Source organism: Nematolebias whitei, chromosome 6 (genome assembly GCF_014905685.2).
Source record: "Nematolebias whitei isolate Nwh7 chromosome 6, NemWhi1, whole genome shotgun sequence".
NCBI lineage: Eukaryota > Metazoa > Chordata > Actinopteri > Cyprinodontiformes > Rivulidae > Nematolebias > Nematolebias whitei.
The window spans coordinates 9,448,966-9,460,642 of NC_056503.1; positions in this window are offsets into that span (position 1 = coordinate 9,448,966).

Sequence of the window (11,677 nt, forward strand, 5' to 3'; positions counted from 1 at the left end):
CCTCGAACTCCAGTATCAGACTGGACTAGAAGCTCTAAATAAGAACTTGCCTGAAATTCACATTGACCTAATTTTCAAGTCAGTGGACACACTCATTTGTGTTACTTTTAGTATCACTCTGCTCTTTACTGTAATGGTTTGTGTGGGTTATCAATTTTCTTTTTTTTTATCCTGGCACTCATTTTCTTTAATTTTATCTCACTGACAGTTGTGTTTTGCTTTCCCCTGCCTCTTGTTTCACTCAGTTCTTCATTTCATCATTTCTTTTGACTCTTTGTCATTCTTTCTTATAATTTGTGTTAACTTAATGGTAAAATATGACTTTGTAAATGAATCTATTCTTTTCAATAGGCAGGGCCGTTTACAGTTTCGTCCACCCTTTGAGGAGGTGCGGGCACGATATTTCCGGGAGATGAAGCGTTTTATCTCAATCCCAAACCAGTTCAAAGGAGTCAGCGTCCAGGGGGAGGAGATGATCTTCACCATCATGATTGACAGAAATGCATCTGGCTTCCTTACCATTTTCAGCAAAGCTGAGGACCTCTTTAGTCGCCTGCAGGCCATCCAAGACATTTTCAAGGTGCTTCAGCAGTAGATATTAAAATGTTTTACTTTTAAATATTCTGTCATAAAAAAGTGCTAAGTGTGGCAAAATGAATTAAGATAAATGTTAACTATTTGACTCTTCTGTCACCTTTTGCTCAGTGAGTCATTGTTATGAGTCATATTTGATTTGTTTTCTTTGAAAGGATGAAACTTTGATCAGTCATGCTTCTCTATTCAATGCACCCAAAGCTCATTTGTTTTTGTTTCTGCCTACAGTGTTTTCCCTTTTTAGTCCCCCGATAGGACAGTGAGACAATCTGAATTACTGTATAATTATCTAATCACTTTTGCCTGAAGTCATGTATATCTAAAACATAGGGGGAAGCCCTCAGCTAACTTCATACTTCCCTATTGTCCCCCTTTAGTTCTGCTTTATGTCATCATCTATGTCTTGTTACATTGTAGTTTCTGTCACCTTTAGCACAGTCACATTTAAAAACAGGAAATATGCTCTGCAGTCATCCAACTGTCTGTGTGTGTAGGAGTGGGTGGTTCTGGGCCAGGTGGATTTGGAGAAGTTGGTGGAGAAGCATCTCAGTTCTGTGCAGGACTGGGAGAGAAATTTCAAAGCTCTGAAATCCAGGGGGAAAGAGTCAGAACGCCTGCCCAGGTACATATCACAATTGAGAAAAAGGATCAAATTCAAACTTATTTCCAGTAGAAAAGTAAACAGAACAGAAAAATGTGTTTGGTAAAGTTCTCAGCTAATACTAAAAATACAAGAAATGTACACCCAGAGTTTCACACAGCTTTCTTTTGTTCTGTCAGTCAGGAGAAGGTGGACTGTATTATAGTCAACTGTGAGCCAGTAAAAGCCACTATCGATGATCTGATCCAGAGGCTGTTTGACTTGCTCCTCTCATCACTCAGAAAGTCTATACAAGGTAGACGCAGACGCATGAGCTTTCTTAGTCTCAGTTTATTTTCATTGACACAATGAACAAACACTTATAGAACTTTCACTTTACCAGACAAATGTATTTTCCCAGTGTCATTTCTTTGTTTGGTATTTTGTATTTTCCTTTGATTTAGCGTTCTTTTGCCTCCAATCTCATTTTCTCTTTCTTTTTCTATTTTCCTTTTCATTCTGCATTACCACTTCCTCCACTGCTTTAAGGCCACACACAGGCCATAAATAGTTTTGTGTCAGAATCAATGGAGGCCTTGTCCACACAACCAGAAAGCATGGAGGAGATTGGTGCGGCTAATGGCAAATATAAACAAATACTCACCCACAAGCCAGAAGTAAGTATTCACTCTCAAACCTTTTTTAGGAACTTCTACTAAATACAACATTGATATGCTTGGTTTAAGCAGAGACAGTTATCTTGTTATTCAGCTTTTTATCACTATAACAGTTGAGAAAAAAACAATTACAGTAATCTGTTGCCACTATTGATTCATATAATTTGGCTGCTAGTCAAAGTTTATATATATATATATATATGTATATATACACTGTATGTGTGTGTGTGCGTGTGTGTGTGTGTGTGCGCGTGTGTTTGAGACATTTGATATGGAATTGGAAAAAACATTTTTTTTTATATATGTGTATAGATCTTGCCTCAGTTCCAGTTTGCTGAGGAGAAGAATCGTCTGCTTCGTGCTGTAGCCGGGGCAGGCCTGGACTCTTTATCCTCACTGAGAGCCAAGTGGGACAAACTGGAACTGGTCATGGAGAGCCACCAGCTTATGATCAAAGACCAGGTGACAGCATCTCTAAAGATTTTCACCATGCTTTAGTCAGCATCAGACTGAAGAAGTATTTTGGATAAAATATCAAATGTTTCTTCGAAGAAGAATCCATCCAGAGGACCTGACTCAACCTAATTATATTCATCTACCTGGATTATTGAGCATGCACCAGGACATCTTTTGCCACATTCAGTTTCTGTGCTGCTTGTGTTTTCATGCCTGTTGCATTTTTTTAGGTGGAGGTGATGCGAAATCATGCGGCAGGTCGTATCAGTGCCTACAGGGCAGATGTGGAGAGGTTTAAGGCTCGCTGGGATCAGCTAAAGCCTAAAGATGAGATTTGGGAGGCTGGTGATCATGCTGCTTTGCTAGCATGTCTTCAGACTATTAGGGACAAACAGCAGGAGTTCCAGGAGCTGGAGCTTGTACGAAGTAAACTGCTGTAAGTTTATTATTATTCAAATAATTTACTTTTTTTTTTATCTCATACTGAGACATTCAAGGTAGATAAAATACATTCTTGCTGCAACAAAAACACCTTATTTAAATCCTTATGCCTTGATGGTATTTCTGTATATCAAACTTCTTAACAATATTACTTGTTTCATTCTACAGAAATTATGACATTTAATTCATCATTGATGTCCTTTTTATTACATTACAGAAAATGTCATTATGTACAGAACAGCTTCTAAACTATTCTGTAAAATCAAATACTGTAGTTGATATTTAATGAAAAAAAAAAGTAAAGCTTGTAACATCTTAACTCTAAGTGATACAAATCCCTCTCTTTTTTGCAGGGAAGACTGTACTTATTTTGAATTGGAGCCTCCAGACTTGTCTCTGGCAGAAGAAACAAAACAAGACATGGAGGAGTGCAGCCAGATGTGGGGTCTGTATGAGGAGTGGCAGCAAGGCTTCACTGAGAAGGCCCAGGAGGATTGGATCTCATTCAGGTCTGACTAAAAATATAGACCTGAGGGATCTTAGAATTATTCTGTGGTATTCTTATCATTGCTGTGTGATTTGTTTTGAACCAGTTTGTCCTTTTTTATCTTTGATGTAAACTATAGGAGTAAGACGCACATGTTTGAGGAGTTTTTGTTTATGTGGCAAGAAAGATTAAGGAAACTAGAGCAACCTACTGCCATGTCTGTGAAACTGCAAGCAGAAGTGGACAAATATAAGGTATTTAATTGTACTTTTAAAATAATGCTTTTAACTTTTCTTTATGCATTATATTTATCCATCTATTATCTTAACCCGCTTCTTCCTTTTCGGGTCAGGGGGGTCACTGGTGCCCATGTCCAACTATCACTGTGTGAGAGGTGGGGGACACCCTGGACAGGTCTCCAGTCCATCACAGGGCCACATAGAGACAAACAAGACAATCATTCACGCTCTCACTCACACCTAGAGACAATTTAGAGTTACCAATCAGCCTAACATGCATGTTTTTGGTCTGTGGGAGGAAACCGGAGTACCAGGAGAAAACCCACACATGAACGGAGAGAACACGCAAACTCCACTCAGAAGTTGTGGCAGCAAGACGGCTCAGTGGTTAGCACTGTTGCCTCACAGCAAAAAGGTCCTGGGTTCAATCCCCAGTTGGACTTGGGGTCTCTCTGTGTGGAGTTTGCATGTTCTTCTTGTGCTTGCGTGGGTTTTCTCCAGGTACTCCGGTTTCCTCCCACAGATCAAAAACATGCATGTTGGTCTGCCTTCAGGTCCAGGCCTCACTTGCAAAAGAGATCTGTGATCTCAGTAGGATTTGCCTGGTTAAATAAAGGTTAATAATAATAATATAATAATAATAATAATAAATAATGAATAATAAAAGGTTCCCAGCTGGGATTTGAACCAGCAACCTTCTTGCTGAGAGGCAACAGCAACTGAGCCACCGTACCTGCAATATATTCAGATTTTAAAATCTCTATAAGCCTCAGAATCTTATAGTAGTGATACGATACTTAATTACTTTTTTGTACTTTAAAAAACAAATTTATAATGCGCTTTAAATATGTCTACTTCAAAACTATTTTTTGTGACACATAAAATTTAGTTATTAAATTTATTTACTGGCTGGTTGTACATTATTTTATGTATTTTGTTTAAAGATATATTAGCAGAAACGGAGGATGAGATCATATAATTAATAAAGATGATGAGTTTCTAGCGTGCAAAACGCATCATATTGATAAAATGTTATAATTCAACATTTAATCAAAAAATTAACAACTTTAGTTTGGTTACTCGTGAAGTAAAAACAGATATTTGGAAACTACTTGGAGTTGACAAGGTTTGGGTTTCCAATTGTATGATAAATACAGGATATTATTGTGTGTTTGTGTTTTCATGTTAATGTGTTTTCTCCGTGCCTGTGTAGAACATGGTGCCCGTGTTGAAGTACGTACGAGGGGAGCACCTTTCACAGGACCACTGGTTGGACATGTTCCGCTTGTTGGGTCTTCCACGGGGCACAACACTGGAGAAACTTACCTTTAACGACCTCCTCAGTGTGTCAAATACCATCATAGAAAAGGCATTGGAGCTGAAGGTTTGTACAAACATAGAAGTGAAAATAGGTTTGCATCATGTATAGTTGTAAAACTGTTAAAGTAAATAAAATTAAAAGTTAAAAAGGTCATCTTTTGTCATGTATACATGTATGAAAGAAAGCTTATAACCCATACTTGTTTACTAAATAGTTTCTGTAAAAAGAGACATCCTTTTTATTCACTTATATCTTTGTTATTGTTTGTAATAAAAATAGTTTTTTATCCATGCTGAAATATTTTAACTAATTTATAATAAATTAACTTTTAGGTTTTATACAATAAAAGCATAGTGTTACGTTTCAGCTTACATCCAGGCAGGCTACATTTGATTCCCACATACAGTATAACAGATGCCAGTGAGCTAAGAATGGGTACCCTCTGTTTTAGAGAAGTAATACAGTGTGCATGTTTCTTCATGTTATTTTTAAAGGATCTGAACAGTCGTGCTCAGGCAGAGGTGACGATCAGAGAAGCTCTCAGGGAGCTGGATTTGTGGGGTGCTGCAGCTACCTTCACCCTCACCGAGTACACAGACCACAGTGGATACACTCTAACCCTCATCAAGGACTGGAAGGATATAGTCAACCAGGTAAATATATGGGACACGAAGAGAAGCAACAAAAACAAACACACATGGACTTGTTAGTGTGTACAAACACAAGAAACAAATTACATAATATGACCATTGATTAAAGTTCTTCATCGCCACGACTTATTCCATGACTAAAGAGAGAAGGTCTCTCTTGTAAGTGAGTCTTCGTGGCTCATTGAGACTAGCCTGGATAAATAAAGGTTGAATGAATGAATTTCCGTGACTACTTGCATGCTTGGGTAATCTCTAGGTGTAGAAAATTTTAGTCAAAATATTTTTTCTGCTTTTCCACCTGTATGAATGATGAGAGTGTTTTACAGGCACACAGTATTTGTATTGTTTATTCAGTGAAGTCCCAAAACACAGTTTTAAAACATTTTCAACTAAAAATTAATTCATCCATTATTCTTACCTGCCTTTTCCTTTCTGGGTCGCAGGGTCAACTGGTGCCCATGTTCAGCCATCGCTGTTCGTGCGGCGGGGTACACACTGAACAGGTCGCAGGTCCATCACAGGGCTAACCAAATATGATTTTGTAACATTACAATAATTTGATAAAATATCCTTTTCACCTCTCGCACAGTGACTTACTGTATATGGTCGCCAGTGACCTCCACAACCTGGAAAGAAAGAAGCGGGTAAAGATAATGGATGCATGGACAATAATTTGCAGAAACGGGATAAGTTATTGAAAAATTACAAGACCATTTTATGAGACTGTGACACTGACCACTGAGTTACTGCAGCCCCTACCTAAAGATACAGTGTAATCTGCTGGGACGTTGTGATTAAACTACTGCAGAAAGGATGGACTATTATAAAATTGAAAGCATCTTTGATATACTAAAAATACCAAAACTTGCCCCCCTACTGCTCTATGAATGTACTTTGGCTTTAAAGTAGTGTGCAATATAAAAATCCAATTTCGTCGTAAGGGGCTAAAGTAAACACTTTTCTTGTGCTAGTTTTGTGCTTTTAGTCACAAATCTCAGTGAACTCCAATTTCTTGTTTTTATCCCATTACAAAAAAGCAAAACAAAACTGACTTTAATGGGCATGACTGTACCAAAACATTGTCTGTCATAACATATGTTACAAAGGACAATAATATAAAAACTGTACAGGTGAGGTGTGTTACTCACCTTTCTGTCCTTTTCACCACCAACACAGCTCCACAGGGAGGTGCAGTCTCTCCATATCTGTTTGCTCTGTACACCAATGATCTTCCACCTCCATGCCCTCCTTTCGTCATCGCTATTATTGCACTGCTGTAAAGGAGGTAGATTCTACTTTATCTCCATCACTAAGAACCTGAAATGGACAGAACACACTAACAAGGATGTTAAGAAGACTCACAAGAGAATACTTGCACTTAGGCTGCTTCAAAGCCAAACATTTCTACTGAATGTGCTGATGAATGCTCAAGTGTGTTCCCAGTTCTACAAAGCCACCATTGAGAGCATCCTGACCTCCTCCATTTCAGTGTTCTACTCTGGCTCCACTGTCCACACTAAACAGGTTCCAGAATTGCTCAGTTCAAGATGGCTGCATGTTGGAGTAGCTCTCTTACATTCATTCTGAGATTTTGCATTTGAAAACTTTAATTACTCTTTTTTTTCTGGATGTAAATTGCTTTTTGCGGATGATTACTTCCTCTGGTATCATTCGCTGTGCTGCTGGAAGGATTTTTACTGAAACCTTTATTTACTTTTTGGACATTTGTTATTATGCGTAACCATAACAACAAGGTGGTTTTCTACAACTGGGAACTGCTGATTAACATATCAAAAGCTTAAATAATACCTCAACTACAGCCCCAACTCCCAAATGAGTTGAAAAGGAGTGCCATGGATACATTACCGTCTACCTGCAGGCTGTGCTCGAGTGTCTAACCACCGAGATCTTGGAGGTAGTGAGAAACGTGGCTCGTGACAGCGGGAGGACCGAGATCATCCCCCAGCACCTTCAGTTAAGTCCGCGGACACAATGGGCTTGGCAGGCTGCTGGGAGAAATGGCGCTCGGGGAAGAGTTCTGCCTAGCATTCAGGCAGTCCTGCTGCCCAAGAGGACCGAGAAGTCTGCTGGGTCTGGGTGGACAGATCAACATCTGCAGCCAGTTTCTTTGGATCCGCTGTGGGACGGACCGCTACAAGAGATCCTTCCTGCCTGAAACCATCAGCATCTAGAACAACTCTAATGAAACCAAGATGAGCTACAACAACAATTAATTTCCTTTACGGATTATTAAAGTTTATTTTTATTTTTTTATTATTGAAACATCAGCTTAATCGCATCATCAAGCTGGGCAGTAAACTGACTGGAAAACAGCAACAGCTGATGATGGATCTGCACAGAACCAAAGTCACCCAGCACGCCTTTTTAAAAAACTGCCCTTTGGCTGGAGGTTCTGTATGGTCAGAACAAAAATCAGCAGACAGATAAATAGTTCTTCCCCACTGTGGTGTTTATTCTTGATTGCTTTCTCTTATGCACTGCAACTAGGATAAATTCCTTTGTGCAGATGCTGGTACATTTGGAAAAACAATGTGATTGTGATAAGAATAAAATAAACCTTCTGACTCAAAGTATGAAAAGTTTTTCAGTATTAATTCAGCATAGTGCTGTTTAATTAACAAAAGAGTCCAGTACTATCTGCATTGTTAGTTTGTTGAGATTTTTATTTTTGTTAAAGATTTTTTCACATGGGTCTAGTAGAGGAGCTAACCTGCAGTGACCTTTAGGGCAGCGAGATATTAAAGTCACACAAATGTTTTAAAGTTTTAGGCACATTTGCCTACATTTAAAGTTTAAGGATTAGCAAACGGGCTTTATCACCTGTTTTGCACGTACAGGTGGGAGATAACCGCTGTCTGCTGCAATCCCTGAAGGACTCGCCCCACTATCGCAGCTTCCAGGACAAGGTCAGATCGAAGGATTCACATTTACAATGACGTTTGAATTCTATTTCACCTGGTGCATATTTGTTGTTCGTGATTTTATTTGAAGGTTTTAGCCATACTGAAGCTGCACTAACAATCGTTGTCATACTGCACTTACTTGGTATGTTTTCAGGTTGGTCTGTGGGAGGTTCGTCTGTCAGACTTAGATGAGCACCTGCTCAGTTTGAACACCATTCAGAGGCGCTGGGTTTATCTGGAGCCTATTTTTGGACGAGGAGCACTACCTCGAGAGGAGGCCCGCTTCAAGCGGGTAGATGAAGACTTCAGGTACTCAGTTCCTCAGTTTGCCAGTCACAGTTTTATTCCATATACCGTGTCAAATAAGATACCAGTACATCTTGCATAGGTCCCAAATCTGGGACATTTGACATAATTAAAGTAGCATTAGATAGAAGAAAACATATTTTTGAAAGTAGAGTGTATTTTATGCTCAGTACCAAATTATTTGTATTGTATATATAATAGGTCTATAATGTCAGACATCCAGAGGGACAACAGAGTTGTTTCTCTGAGCTCACGAGCTGGCATCAGAAACTCCCTGGTCACCATTCTGGATCAGCTTCAGCGCTGCCAAAAGTCACTGAATGAGTTCTTGGAGGTACACACACGTTTCTTTGTACAGCTTTTACACCTTTATTCAAACATGAAGACGTGTTTCTAGCTTTGTGTTTGGTTATTGCAGGAAAAGCGCTCTGCCTTCCCACGCTTCTATTTTATTGGAGATGATGATCTTTTAGAGATTCTCGGACAGGCAACCAACCCAAGCGTCATCCAGTCCCACCTCAAGAAACTCTTTGCAGGTTTGCATCCTCTTGTTGTGGTGTTCTTTTGTTTTGGTCTTTTGAAGCTCAGTTCTGTTGTGTGTTCATACGTTTTCGCTTCATCCTACTGTTTTCTTTACTCGACTGACATTGAAAGTTATGAGCATGTGTAATATGTGTGCAGGCATCCACAGTGTTGTATTTGATGAACAGTGCCAGAACATTGTTGCAATGTGTTCTTTGGAGGGAGAAGTGGTTCAGCTCAGAAATGTTGTACACATTTCCAGCCTGGTTGAGGTAAAGCAGTTATGAAATGTTTTTATATGCGTACAGGACACTGTATTTTAGTATTGTACTTCAATAGACACCTACAGCTGCGAGAGCTTGGTGGTCAGTGCCGCAGTCTTGTAATCCTGAGGTTGTGGGTTCGAGCCCAGGTTGCATCAGGAAGGGCATCCGGCATAAAATAAATTGCCACATCTTTCATGTGAGTTTGCTCGCTGCGGTGACCCCTGAAGAAGGGAGCAGCTGAAAGAAACTTACTTACTTGAATAGGCGCCTGGAGCCTGTGTTATTTGTTAATTTTCCTTTTAGATGCTTATATTTGCCTTTATTTGTACATGCTAGCACGTACATTGTTCACTTTTTCCAGGTTTGGCTGAATGAGTTGTCTGTAGAAATGAAGGAGACTCTGAAGCATCTGCTGCATGAATGTCTGACTGCAGGGGGGAAAGGGGAGGTGGACCCCTCATGTTATCCATCACAGGTACACCCAAACATTTCTTTAAAGAAAATGGCAATGTTAGTTTATTTTTGTTTTGTGAATGTCCTAAAAAAATTGTAAAGGTGTCTAGAGCCATTTTTCTGAGGCAGAAATGTTTAATAAACATTTTCCCAAGTTATGCAGAGTTTTTTAAGTCTCAGTCATGATTGTGTGACTCAAGAACTGTTTTATGGTTTTATAGATTTTGTGTCTGGCTGAACAAATCCAGTTTACTGAAGACGTGGAAAAAGCTATAAATAAGCAAAATTTACAGCAACTGGAGCTTGAGCTTCATAGTAAATTGGAGCACTACACCACAGTGGACACCAGCTCGGATGACCTCCCTAACACAGGTAGGGTTTTTGCAACAATGTGTGTAACTTCTCTTAGACTTTCACCAAACTATCTGTGTTGTTCTCAAGGTTGTTTCATCTATGTACAGTATAATAATAAAGTTAATTCACACAATACTAGGATAATTAATAAGCAAAGAAAGTTTTAAGATTAAATATTCACTTAGCGCAGTATTGATCAACTCTATCAGATAGATATACAGCATTTTTATAGCATAAAAACAGCTAAATTATGAGGCGAATGTAGAAAACTAAAAACAGGAACATTTTCAGGAACATTCTTCTTGCTGCGAGGCAACTCTTCCACCATGCAACCCAACAATCAGGGACTTCCCCCAACATTTAAATGATAAAATAACATCTGATGTTTGACTGATACCCAGACAGCTACAATAAACTGATATAATAGGGTTTCTTTTAATGAGGTTTAAAACTTGTTACAGCTTCACTTTGTTTCTCCCTCAAACTCCTTTTTATTCTCTTAGTGATTGCACTTCTTACAAAAGACAAAGAATTATTCCAAACGACTGATCTTGTTTGCATCATTTCAGAGAGGGAGTAACATTTTTCAAAAAGTGCACATAGTGGCTGACACAGGTTTAATGACCTATAGCTGAATACCAGACCACATAAAGTATGATGGCTCCACTTTTCCTACAATCCTAAACTGGAAAAAAGTACTTCTTTATTTAAATGTAATTTGTTCTATTACTGCCTGAGATGGAGAGCTTCATTGCTAATAATAATCACACAATATTTTGTTGCACTCTTGTAAACTAAAATATATATTTTTTGTTCTGTAAACCGTAAGTAACTGAGGCAAATTTTGGTCTTATGACGATTGGATATGAGTCAAAAGTTGGTTTTTATCTTGGTTGTAGAGTGTCAGGACGTGTACAGTAATTTTGATCATTACTTTTAAATATTGACCAAAAACTTAGTTAGTTCTGTGAACATCTTGCAAAAATAACTTTAACTATTTATATCCTAAGACAGAAGTACTTTCCTAGATACCATCTCATTACCTTTGTCGCTCTCCTAAATAAAAAAAGGGTACCTGAAGAGGCTGTAGAGTGTTCACACTCATTAAAGCAGCTAAAGTAATGCCACTAGGAGTAATCTAATGTCTTAATTTACATAAAAGTGCCATAAACCAAGAAGGAAGAGGGGGGGACCTTTTCTCCTCCTTTGGCACACAGTAGAGACAGCTTGGCAGCATTTGGAAAGATTGTTAGTATTTCTATGGTGGACTTCAGTGATTAATTACTTTCAACAAAATATTCAAAGCAGCTGCACAAAGTATATCAGGTGGCTATACCTCAGGCAGCTGAGACGAGCTGGTCTGGGAAGCTCAGTCCTCACCTCCTTCTACAGGTGTGCAGTGGAGAG